The sequence below is a fragment of the Ambystoma mexicanum genome, chromosome 2q (genome assembly GCF_040938575.1).
Source record: "Ambystoma mexicanum isolate Mex_15411 chromosome 2q, UKY_AmexF1_1, whole genome shotgun sequence".
In the NCBI taxonomy this organism is placed as follows: Eukaryota; Metazoa; Chordata; class Amphibia; order Caudata; family Ambystomatidae; genus Ambystoma; species Ambystoma mexicanum.
In genome coordinates this window covers 582,095,477-582,107,765 of record NC_090924.1, presented here as the reverse complement: position 1 = coordinate 582,107,765, position 12,289 = coordinate 582,095,477, and the positions used below count along the sequence as shown (strand labels likewise).

Genomic DNA, 12,289 nt, shown 5'->3' with positions numbered 1-12,289 from the left:
GGCGGAATTACAGCAGCAATATGCACCTCATACTCAAAAATTGGACGACCTGTCCTATAAATTGGAAGATGTTAAGGTAGACCTGGCCTCTTTAAACCAAAATCTACTACAAATTAATGCCACCTTACTACAAGAACAAGGTCAGAGCTGTGGCAAATGTGCCCAAGCAACTCCAGGAAATCAGGAACTCAATGATACTCCACTCTCTGCTTCAACAATGGAAGAATTTATGCATTTTGCGCAACTGGTGGAGAGTGAAGAGTCTTTGAGACCACTGGTGCATCAGGTGGAGGAGAAAGAGGCTTCTATTACCAACAAACCAAGCCACAGACCCCAAAAAGAAATTAAGAAAAGTAATGGGAAGTCAAAAAGAAAACGAAAAAGACAACTTCAAGGTTCTGCTCCAGACCCGATTGAAATAAGCGATGACACCGATAAAGAGACTTTCTTATCAAAAAAGAATAAGAACAAACCAGGAGCTACCAAACGCTTTATCTGAAATTTTAAAGGAAAACAAGCAGTCCATCGGAGAAAAACAAGAGGAAGAACAAAAACAAGGAATCAAAAGTGGAAGGGGGGTCGGATTGGAATAATAATCACACAAAGGTAAAGCAGCCTTCTTCTCTGCCCGCCATCTCAGCAAATAAGGAACAAGAAGTAAGAAAGCTTACAGCGGGGATTCAAACGGATCCGATTAAACCACCGTTAAGGATTGCTCCTATCTTCTTGCAAACAGTCAAACCGCCAGTAAAGATTGCCCCAATTTTTATTGAATCCAAATCTAAAGGGGCTCTAAATGAATGAAAAACTACTGTCCGATGTAATGGGATTCCAAATTGCCCTGCCTAATACTAAATATCAGGAGCTTTGTCAACCAAAGGATAAAAATGTATTCCCCCTGAAACTCAAAACCACACAGGAAAAACCGAGATCCTCAGATGTGGTTTGGAGAGAGAAGAGCCTTGAGGAGAAGACCACTCCCATGAATTGGCCTTTGCATCAATTAGGAGATCAATAAAGTAACAAGTCGGAGATCCCACGGCAGGGCCTATCTTTATATTTGTCTCGCTCTACACCAGCAATAAAGGGGCTGCTCTGTTGAATCGTTCAGCAATGATGACTGAGATAAAGGCAATACCTAGTCTGAAATATTTCACAACTACAGATATTGAGGTAGTTGGTTTTCCATGCCTCCCTAATACCGATATTGCAGAACTTGTGCTGAAATCTAAGCTAGGTTGGTCTCCTGTCCTGGGCACAAAATTGGATTGGCTGTATAGAGGTTTTAAAATCTCGGAAACCCAACCGGAAGAGTCTAGTTCTATAGCCATTGATAAGCGGAATTTAGATCAAGGCGCCCAACCCTACCAAATGATGAAAGATTTGAACCCGTCAGCAACAGTGATAGAGATGGTCTCTGAGATTGTATCCCAGATTCTGAAAAAACTGGGATTGGCTGAACGGCATCTCTAACCAAATTGAAGATCAGAATCCTTTCAAAGAACACAAGGGGTTATAATTCATTCTGTAATGAGGCAGTAAAATGTCACATATTTCAGTCATATAATTTGATTTTCTTTTGAGAAACTTGGCTGACGATGTTGTAGAGGAGGGCCAAGTACCCCCACTCCACCTGCCCCACCTACATTACCTGAAAAGTATGAAACAATGTATGTGACGTATACTGCACCAATAAGAAAGCAAGAAGTTGTCTGTGACTGACCCATAAGAATAACTATACTTAAGACAATATGGGAAGTGAGGTACCCATTGAGGAAACCATACCTACATCCAAGACAATATGATGGCCATTTGAATGCGATTCCTGATGAAACAAAGAAACTGAATGACCAGGATGAATGGTGACGTCATACAAAGCTGAATCGACTCAATATAGACGATAACCAGACCAGAGAGGCAGACGATTTATAAAGAACGAAGAAGTACTAAGGATAAGTGACATCTTGGGATCAAGATGAAGAGACTTATGCCATAAACATGATGAAGATACTTAGTTAAGTTTAAATGTGTACAGATGCAATGAAACGCAAGCAGCAAAGCAATCATGAAGCTAGGCACATGCTTATAGTGAATAGATCACGGCAAGCGCCAACATATACATATATACCTCATAGATACATATGGATTGAATAAAGAATGAATGTTCCATTACCTATAAAGCAGTCTTGAGCAACGAGGAAGGCCTCAAATCAGTGTTGCAGTTACAAAAGCAATTGAATTAAACAGAATATATTTCAGCTAAGGAGTTGGATGAGCCAAGAAACCGAGGTCTTATCAGAACTAGAATTGGCTGACATTAGACACAATTAAAGTGAAAGAACAGAAGCTACTGTTCAACAATGTCAAGTGAAAACAAAAGACGTCAGAGGACTATGGGAGGATAAAATCAAATACATGAAAAGGCTCAAATCGTGGTATCCAGCCACGTGATGGGAGGAACTTGGTGTTACACATCGCGGCAAGTGGTCATTATGGGCACGGACCCGTTTGTGCGGCGTCCTGATTCCTAACATTTCTAAGATGGAAGCTGGTATAATTTCCCGACCTGCTGGCAGCGGTCTAGTGGATGCACGCTCCCTTGACGTGCGGACGACCGATCACGTGATCCTTTATCCGGAAACGAAGCGACCAGTGCTTCGCGTCGCTTCTGCCTTTGACGCTCCCTGAGTTCGCTTCTGAAACCTTTCTCTTCATGCTCCTCTTTCTCTCTGTTGATTGCGGCTCCTACTTACCCTGTGTTACTTCCTCTTGTCAGATCCTCCTCTCAGCCTTTGCTGGTTTCCTTCTCCACCGGCTTCGCGAATCCATCTTCTTGTCTTCCATCCCGGATAGATCCCCATCTGAGTAAGTTCCCTTTCTCTAGGATTCCCTTAAATATTCTACCAGGTCCTCATCTCCTGTTATCCTTCCAGACTCTCCCGACTCGCCCGGAGCTGTCCTTCTCAGCCAGGTTCCAGATCCAAACTGTCCTTTTTGGGTGAGAGTGCTTCCATTGATAGTTCTTTCCTTTCCCTTCTATGAACCCTCTTCTAACCTACTCCCTATTTCTTCACTTCTCATTCCTGCAGACACGGTGTCTTGTGTGATTCCCGGAGGTACCTGTCAGAGACGTCCAACCTTCCATCATACAACCTGATCTACACGAGCTGGGATTACGTCCAGGGTTTTCTTCCCATTGAGGGTTTCCCTGGGAGTCCTGCCCACTCTCCTGGGTTACTTTACCCTGGGCTGAGTGGCCAGGGCTGTCTCTGGGAAATCTTCACAGCTGCTTAACCCTCCCAGTTGGAGTCATTGATTGCCAAGGTGAGCTGTTTGTTAGCTATTACTTGATTTAATTCTACAACAGTTTACTCAGATTTACACAGTACCCTAATAGCAAATAAAGTAACAGTAAGCGACGCCAGAAAGAATATTGGCAATCGTGATTCCAAATGGAACAGCAAATGCAGCAGCTAATGACGGCCATGCAGGCCATGTCATTAGAGGTACAGTCCTTGAAACAGGATAATGCTCAACTACGAAATCACGTAGCTAGAGCTTTTTCAGACGCTCCCCCGTCGTCTTTACATTCCATTATGTACGACGGTGATCCCTACAGACTAAAAGAATTCCTTGACAGTTGTACCGTCCAATTTACATTTAAACCTTGTTTCTTCCCTACCGATAAAGATAAGGTAGGCTATATTATTTCCCACCTTTCTGGGCCTGCGTTAGCTTGGGCGACTCCTTTAGTAACCTCCAACAATGTTATTCTCGATTCTTACACCGCCTTCACTAACAGCCTAAAAACCATGTTTGGAAGAAAGGAGATTTCGGTTGCCACACAAGAGAGACTTCTCGATTTAAAACAAGGAAACAAAGAATTACTTTGGTATATCACTCAGTTTAAACAACTATCCTCCGAGCTAGGCTGGCCAGATGAAGGTCTCCTCACGCTTTTTCGGAGAGGTCTCACAGATGAACTAAAAGACGAGGTCTCTAAAGTCCCTCGTCCCGCTAATCTAGCTGATATGATCACTTTAACCATGCAGATTGATTACCGAATTCATGAAAGAACATGCGAAAAGAAAAAGGGGAAAGGAACACGACCACAGTGGGATCATTCCTCCACCCCTCAGAAATCTCTTTCTCCGACTGAAGAACCCATGCAAATTGGGACCATTAGAGGGCCGATTTCAGCTACTGAAAGGGATAGGAGAAGATCTCTGAAACTATGTATGTACTGTGGGTCCTCTACTCATGTTTTGAAAGACTGTCACTTAGTTCCTCCTCGTCGCTCTGCTATTCCCAAGTCGGGAAACTTCAAAGCCTTACCGTTGGGGGAAGACCGGTAAGTGCCCAGCATCATTCTTCCCCGTATCAGACCAGTATGTCACTTGACAACTCTCTCAGCAACCAGGCCATGGTGGTAGTTTCTCTTTCCATCCTGCTACCAGAAAATGTTATCCCAGGTATACCAGCCTTAATTGACTGTGGAGCGGCTGGTAACTTTGTGGATGTGGAGTGGGCAAAATTACATGGTATCTCTCAGGTACCAAAGACTTTGGTTACTCCTATTCAGGGAGTAGATGGTACACCTCTGAGTTCGGGCCCCATTAAAGAGCAAACCATTCCGCTCACTTGTAAAATATCTAGCCATAAAGAAACCCTGGTTTTTGATGTAATCAGAACTGCCCATTATCCTATTATTCTAGGACTCCCTTGGCTGAGATTACATAACCCATTCATAAACTGGGCTGCTGGAACCCTTTTTCTAGGATCAGAATACTGTGTTCGTCATTGTCTTTCTCAAGAATCTGTGGGGATCTGTATACCTTCAGATGAGACACTCAAACCAACTGTATCTTCCATCAGTCAACTTGAGATTCCAGACTGTCATGAGCCTTACCGATCAGTGTTTGAAAACCCTGAATTTCCTAATCTCCCTCCTCATCGAAGAGATGACTGTCACATAGACCTGCTTACCGATCAGCCCATTCCCTTTGGCCGCATGTACGTTCTTTCGCAAAGAGAAAAATCGGCATTAAAAGAATACCTTCAAACCCATTTACGGAATGGTCTCATTTCTGAGTCGGTGTCTCCTGCAGGAGCATCATTATTCTTTATCCCCAAAAAGGACTCTGATGAGCTCCGTCCCTGTATTGATTATCGGGGTCTCAACAAGATAACCACTACTGACAAATATCCCATGCCTCTCATCAAGGACATTGTTGAAGCGGTTCGAGGGGCGTCTTGGTATACCAAGTTGGACCTTCGTGGTGCATACCATCTTATTCGTATTGCACCTGGAGATGAATGGAAGACTGCATTTCGGACTCCTTTTGGACATTATGAATATCACGTTATGCCATTTGGCTTAGTTAATGCTCCTGCGATATTTCAGAGATTCATGGACCATCTATTTGCCGACATATTGTTCCAGTTCGTCATCATCTATCTCGATGATATCCTTATTTACTCCAACAACCAAGAGGAACATATTCATCATGTTAACACTGTACTAGAACGCCTGCAATCCAACCATCTCTACTGCAAAGCATCCAAATGTGAATTCCATCAGAGACAAGTTACCTACCTAGGATTTGTCCTATCCTCTCGGGGCATTTCCATGGACCCCAAGAAGATATCCGCAGTTGTGGATTGGCCTATTCCAACAGGAATAAAGGACATACAGAGGTTTTTGGGGTTCGCAAATTTTTATCGTAAATTTATTCCTTCCTTTTCAGAAATCATACTCCCCTTGACTCGACTTCTTAAGAAAGGCGTATCTTTTGTTTGGAATGAATCAGCTCAGAAAGCATTCGATCTATTGAAGGAAATGTTTACTTCCTCAACGATTTTGATCAACCCTGACCAATCCAAACAATTCATTGTCGAGACAGACGCTTCTCAGAGTGCGTTAGGAGCAGTATTGTTACAATCATCAGAACAAGGTGAAGAAAGACCGGTGGCATACTTATCCAAGACCTTCAATTCTGCTGAGATAAATTATTTAGTACTTGAGAAGGAACTGATGGCTATAAAACGCGCCTTCGAGGAATGGAGACATTTGCTTTTGGGCTCACCCTTTCCTGTCTTGGTGCGCACTGATCATCAAAATCTCAAGGTTCTCCAAAATGCTTATACCACTAACAGCAGACAAGCACGTTGGGCTTACTTCTTCTTACCTTTTCGGATAGAATTTATATACTGGCCAGGCAGACAGAATTTAAGAGCAGATGCTTTATCCCGTAAGGATTCTCCAACTTCCTTGTTTTGCCCAGAAAGAATGTTCCCCAATGCTCGGTTTATTGCAGTACTCACTGATTTCCTGCAAGAGGTACGAACTGCCACCGCTCGTAATAAGAATTTTTGTGAAGACCTGGCATCTACTTATCTTCTCTCCAAGGAATCTGAATACTACTTTCATGGTACTCAAGTTTTGATTCCCGTTCCTTCTTTACAACTGGAGGTGTTAAAAATCTGCCATGACTCACGAGCTGGAGGACATAGGGGAGTACTTCCTACATTGGAACTAATCCAACGACATTTCTGGTGGCCTTCCATGAGATCTGATGTCCGGGACTATGTTGCCGCCTGTAAGATCTGTGCAACTGCTAAGTCATCTCACTCACCACCATTAGGGTTATTAGCAAGAATGCCCATACCTGACCGTCCTTGGCAAATCATTTCCACAGATTTCATATCTGACCTACCGCCATCAGCGAATATGACTACTATCATGGTAACTATCGATTACTTCACCAAGTTAGCACACTTCACCCCTCTGCGAAAATTACCAAATGCTCCTTCCATGGCCAACATTTTTCTCTCTGAGGTATTTTCTCGCCATGGTCTACCAGACACAATTGTGTCGGACAGAGGTCCCCAGTACACCTCTCTCTTTTGGCAACAGGCCTGTCGCATTTTGGGTATTAAACGTGCCCTCTCGTCTGGATATCATCCTCAGACGAACGGACAAACTGAGCGATTGAACCAAACCCTCGAGGGATATTTACGATGCTTCATTTCAGCGGCTCAAGACAATTGGGTGGAACTGCTCCCATTAGCAGAATTTGAGTACAACAATTCTTTACATTCTGCTCTCCAGTCCACTCCCTTCTTTTGTACCTATGGTTATCACCCTTCCTTTGCTCCGAGTGTGTCTCCCTCCGATTCCGGCTGTCCGGGTGTGGATTCTCTGATTGCGGATATCCATGAGGGACAGAGACTGGCTAAGCAGTCCTTGCAGAAAGCTCAGGATCGAGCAAAGAAATATGCTGATCGTCATCGTCGAGACTTTAAGGAACTGACCATTGGAGATTCGGTCTGGTTGGCTTCCAGATTTCTTCCTCGTCATTTGGTCCCATCTAAGCTATCTCCCAGATTCTTTGGTCCCTTTCTGGTTCTCTCCAAGATTGGGGCAGCCGCTGTCCGTCTTGCCTTACCTGCTTCCTGGTCTCGGATTCACCCGGTTTTCCACCTATCTCAGATTAAGCCAGTGGTGCAGGATCGTTTTTCTCGCAATAGTGATCCTCTACCTCCTCCGATTCTCACTGACAGTGGTCCTGAATTTGAGGTAGCTGCTATTTGTGACTCTCGATTCCATCGTGGTCGATTGCAGTTTCTGATCGACTGGAAGGGTTATTCTCCTGTTGAAAGAACTTGGGAGCCAGCTTCTGGGGTTCATGCACCCCGTCTCGTGAGGCGTTTTTTCCTGCATCATCCGGGTAAACCAGGGGCGCCCTCCCGGAGGAGAGGGCATACTGTTACACATCGCGGCAAGTGGTCATTATGGGCACGGACCCGTTTGTGCGGCGTCCTGATTCCTAACATTTCTAAGATGGAAGCTGGTATAATTTCCCGACCTGCTGGCAGCGGTCTAGTGGATGCACGCTCCCTTGACGTGCGGACGACCGATCACGTGATCCTTTATCCGGAAACGAAGCGACCAGTGCTTCGCGTCGCTTCTGCCTTTGACGCTCCGTGAGTTCGCTTCTGAAACCTTTCTCTTCATGCTCCTCTTTCTCTCTGTTGATTGTGGCTCCTACTTACCCTGTGTTACTTCCTCTTGTCAGATCCTCCTCTCAGCCTTTGCTGGTTTCCTTCTCCACCGGCTTCGCGAATCCATCTTCTTGTCTTCCATCCCGGATAGATCCCCATCTGAGTAAGTTCCCTTTCTCTAGGATTCCCTTAAATATTCTACCAGGTCCTCATCTCCTGTTATCCTTCCAGACTCTCCCGACTCGCCCGGAGCTGTCCTTCTCAGCCAGGTTCCAGATCCAAACTGTCCTTTTTGGGTGAGAGTGCTTCCATTGATAGTTCTTTCCTTTCCCTTCTATGAACCCTCTTCTAACCTACTCCCTATTTCTTCACTTCTCATTCCTGCAGACACGGTGTCTTGTGTGATTCCCGGAGGTACCTGTCAGAGACGTCCAACCTTCCATCATACAACCTGATCTACACGAGCTGGGATTACGTCCAGGGTTTTCTTCCCATTGAGGGTTTCCCTGGGAGTCCTGCCCACTCTCCTGGGTTACTTTACCCTGGGCTGAGTGGCCAGGGCTGTCTCTGGGAAATCTTCACAGCTGCTTAACCCTCCCAGTTGGAGTCATTGATTGCCAAGGTGAGCTGTTTGTTAGCTATTACTTGATTTAATTCTACAACAGCTTACTCAGATTTACACAGTACCCTAATAGCAAATAAAGTAACACTTGGACGCATTAGAACGTCACACCTACGCATGGAATTCAGACAGTACCCATACTCCTTAAAAAGTCCCAGAGAACAGTACAGACTCAAGGCCAACTTCTAATACTAATTGACACTGAACCATTGAGGTGATGGAGTATATTTTTTATTGGTGGGAAGCTGGTATCGAGACAAGCTCACCCGCACCTGATTGTTCGGTCTGCGTGCTTCTCACGTAGGTGGAAAGTTACTGACGGGGGTTAGAAACCAACCAATTGTAGAAGACTACGTAGTTGATCCCCTATAGTTTGTGTAGCCAATGGGATGTCATACATTTAGTGACGTTCATAGGGGGCATTTTGAAGGGAGGGCTTAGTTGCCCCACCTGATGCTAAATATCCAAAACCTTCTCTCTGTTGCTCTATACAGATATAACACCTATGCTTAGTTATTCACTTAGAAGCAATCCCGCTTCCCGATAGGTTTGAATAGTTTGCCACGTAGGATGACACTGGTAATGATTCAGGTGAACACTTCAGCTATAACCAATTTTGGGTTTAAGAACCCAGCTTTTTATGAGTTGAGTTGAGAGAGATGAGTATTGAGCGATTGCTGATGTTCGTTGTACTCCCTGTTTTAATTACTTGCATTAAAACAGACAAACTTTTGCCAAGCTATTTGTGTCGTCTGAATTATTGATGTTTGATTAAAATCTGCATCCCCATCCATCTCCAGGGTATTGCTACTCATCTTAAAGGGCTGGAAGTCTCCAGTTCAATGTCATTTTATATTGATGGTTTCTCAGTTTACCATCAATTGGCAAGTGTGGTGGAGGTGGGTCGCCCAACGGGAGGTTTGGCTATCCTCTGCAGAAATGAAGTTTTTGGGAGTTCAGTTCTGCTCTCTAAAGATGCCATGGGTATTATGATAATCTGAGTAGTATTGAGGGATATCGAGGGAGAAAGGGGTGGTTACTGGTAAATATTTACTGGAACCCAGACAAATTCCCCATACTTGAATTTGTGCAGAGGTTATGGGACTGCCTGATTAGTTGTACAACTCAATACCAAAGAGACGATATTATCATTATGGGTGACTTTAACTCTCACTGTCTTGGGGATCTTTCTCCGTTTGCTTCCCAGGGAAAGCGAAAGGTAGAGGATGGCAAAACATGGTGTGGGTTTATGAATGACTGGGGATTGCTGGCTTTGAATGGCAATGTGGGGGGTGATATATCAGCAGCCCCGACGTGGAGATGGGACGCTTCATGGTCTACCATTGATTATGTTTTTGTCACTCAGAATTTGTTTGAAAGCTGTGACCACTTTAAAATCATAGAGGAAAAACTGAGTGATCATGCTATGTTGGTTGCGTCTTTTGAGATCTCACTTAATCTGAGAAGCATACGTATGACGCAGCCTTTGATATCTAATGTGGCAGGAAATCAGCTGGTTAAATTTGGGAAGGGGGACAAACCCTTAATACTAACCTGGAGAGAATTATGAATGACTGGACTGATCAAGATCTCACATTCCACTCTAGTCCTGATCAGTTTGTGGATTTTTTATGGAATCTTGATCAACCAGTCCGAGGCCCCTCAAAAAATAGAAAAATACATAAACATTGTTTTGACATCCAAACCTTGGGAAAGAAGTAGAAGGCTTTTCGACCTAAGACCTTAGCCCAATGCTGTCAAGAGGCTAGATCTATTAATAATGCCTTTAGGAACTGGATGAGATTCCGAAGATTCCTAAGATTGCAAAAGGATCTAGAAGACATGCTAGTGACGGTCTTCCTTAATAACTCCCATCATTTCTGGTCCCTCATTAATAAGAAATCAATACAGGGTCAGGAGATGATCATAAAGGAACAACTATGGGTTGATCACTTTAGTAATATCTATAGCCCACCAGAAATTAGAGAACCTAAGACTGCACTCACTACTGACTGGTCACTCAACTATTCCTTGGAAGAGATTAGAACCGTAATAGCTAAATCTTCAGTATCTCATGCGGCTGGACCAAACAGTTTGTCAAATTCAATCTTAAATCCAATCCTGTGATTTGGGCCAGGGTGCTAAAGGCATTATTCGATAACATCATAAAAACAGGAACAATCCCTGATTCTTGCAGGAGTTCTGTGATTATTCCCATTTATAAGCGGGATGATCGCTTGGCGGCCGCAAATTACCATCCAATTTCATTATTGGATGTGGATGGAAAAGTTTTTGTGTGCCTGGTCCTGAGAAACTTGGAAGATTGGACAAAATCTAAACAGATCATCTCAAAATTTCAAACGAGATTTCTGAGAGGCCTCTCTACCACACTCAATAACCTTGTCTTTAGCTGCTTGAGCTAAGGGAGCAATATTAAGGGGGGAAAACCTCTGTTTGAGGCCTGGGTAGATCTATCCCAGGCCTTTGAAACGATAAACAGAGATCCCCTATGGGGCAAATTGAAGAGCTGGGGGCTCCCAGATAACCTTCTGGCAATTCTGATAGAACTCCACCATAATTCTAATCTGCGTGTGAGACTATCCACATCAGGTGATGTATTGCAGGTGATTCAAATACAAAGAGGAGTATGCCAGGGTTGCCTGGTGGCCCCTTTCTTATTTAATCTGTATTTGTCTGATCTGTTTCGATGCTTCTTATCTTTGCTTCTGTAGAGCCCCAAGATCAGTGACACTAGGATTTCCTGACTAGTCTACGCTGACAAAATTGTTATTCTGGATTACACACAAATCGGCCTTCAAAGGTTGGCGGATGCCTTGGGTGAATATGCCAAATTAAATGGACTTAAAATAAACCCTGATAAATCTAGAGTAATGATATTTAAGTGTCCGCAGGCAAAGACTAAAGCATTCACCTGGAAAATTGACAATCAAGAAATCCCGTATCTGGGTTCTATGACCAGTCCCAGTCCCCCTCAATTGGAGCAAAATAATACCTTAAACGGTGAAGCTAGACTTGCACATGATCATCATTCATATGAAATATTGTCAATTTTCCATCCTTCCAATTATAAAATATTATATTGGATAAGTGGTGTCAACCCTGTTATATGGTTTGGAATATGGTTATATGGTTTGGAATCCAATATTCAAAGCTTCCAGATAAACTGGGAAAGAATCGAGGCCAAAAGTTGGAAGACACTCCTGAACATTCCAAATTTGGTTCCTATGGCCCTGATTCGATATGAGCTGGGCTGATTTCTCTTTTATCTTGGATGGAATGGAGATGGGTTTCTCTTAATAGACTGATCATTGACCCTCAAAAGGACTCTCTCTATGAAGACCTTTCTGTCCATTTGACTAAGGGCCACAACATTTCTGCAAACCCTCGGGTGCAGATGCCTTGATATTCTTGTCAAAAGGGATTCCGACCAAGAAACTTTGATGGCTAATCCTCTGAAATCCAAGCAATACATCAAAAGATGGGATTGGATAAGAACAATCAATAGGATGAAAGCAGTGAAGTTATGCTAGAACCTCTCAATCTATGACGAGCCAAGATCATGCTTGCCCACCTATCTAAAAAAAAATCCAGACCCCAAGGTCAGAGCCAACTTTTTTAGATTTAAACTGAATAGCTTGCCTA

General features: G+C 43.7%; 1 protein-coding gene across 4 annotated transcripts in view; it reads right to left on the bottom strand.

Annotated features, from left to right (window-relative positions):
- Positions 1-12,289, bottom strand: part of XYLB (xylulokinase) — a 1,749,028-nt gene that overhangs the window by 502,811 nt on the left and 1,233,928 nt on the right. The gene's annotated exons all lie outside the window — the stretch shown is intronic.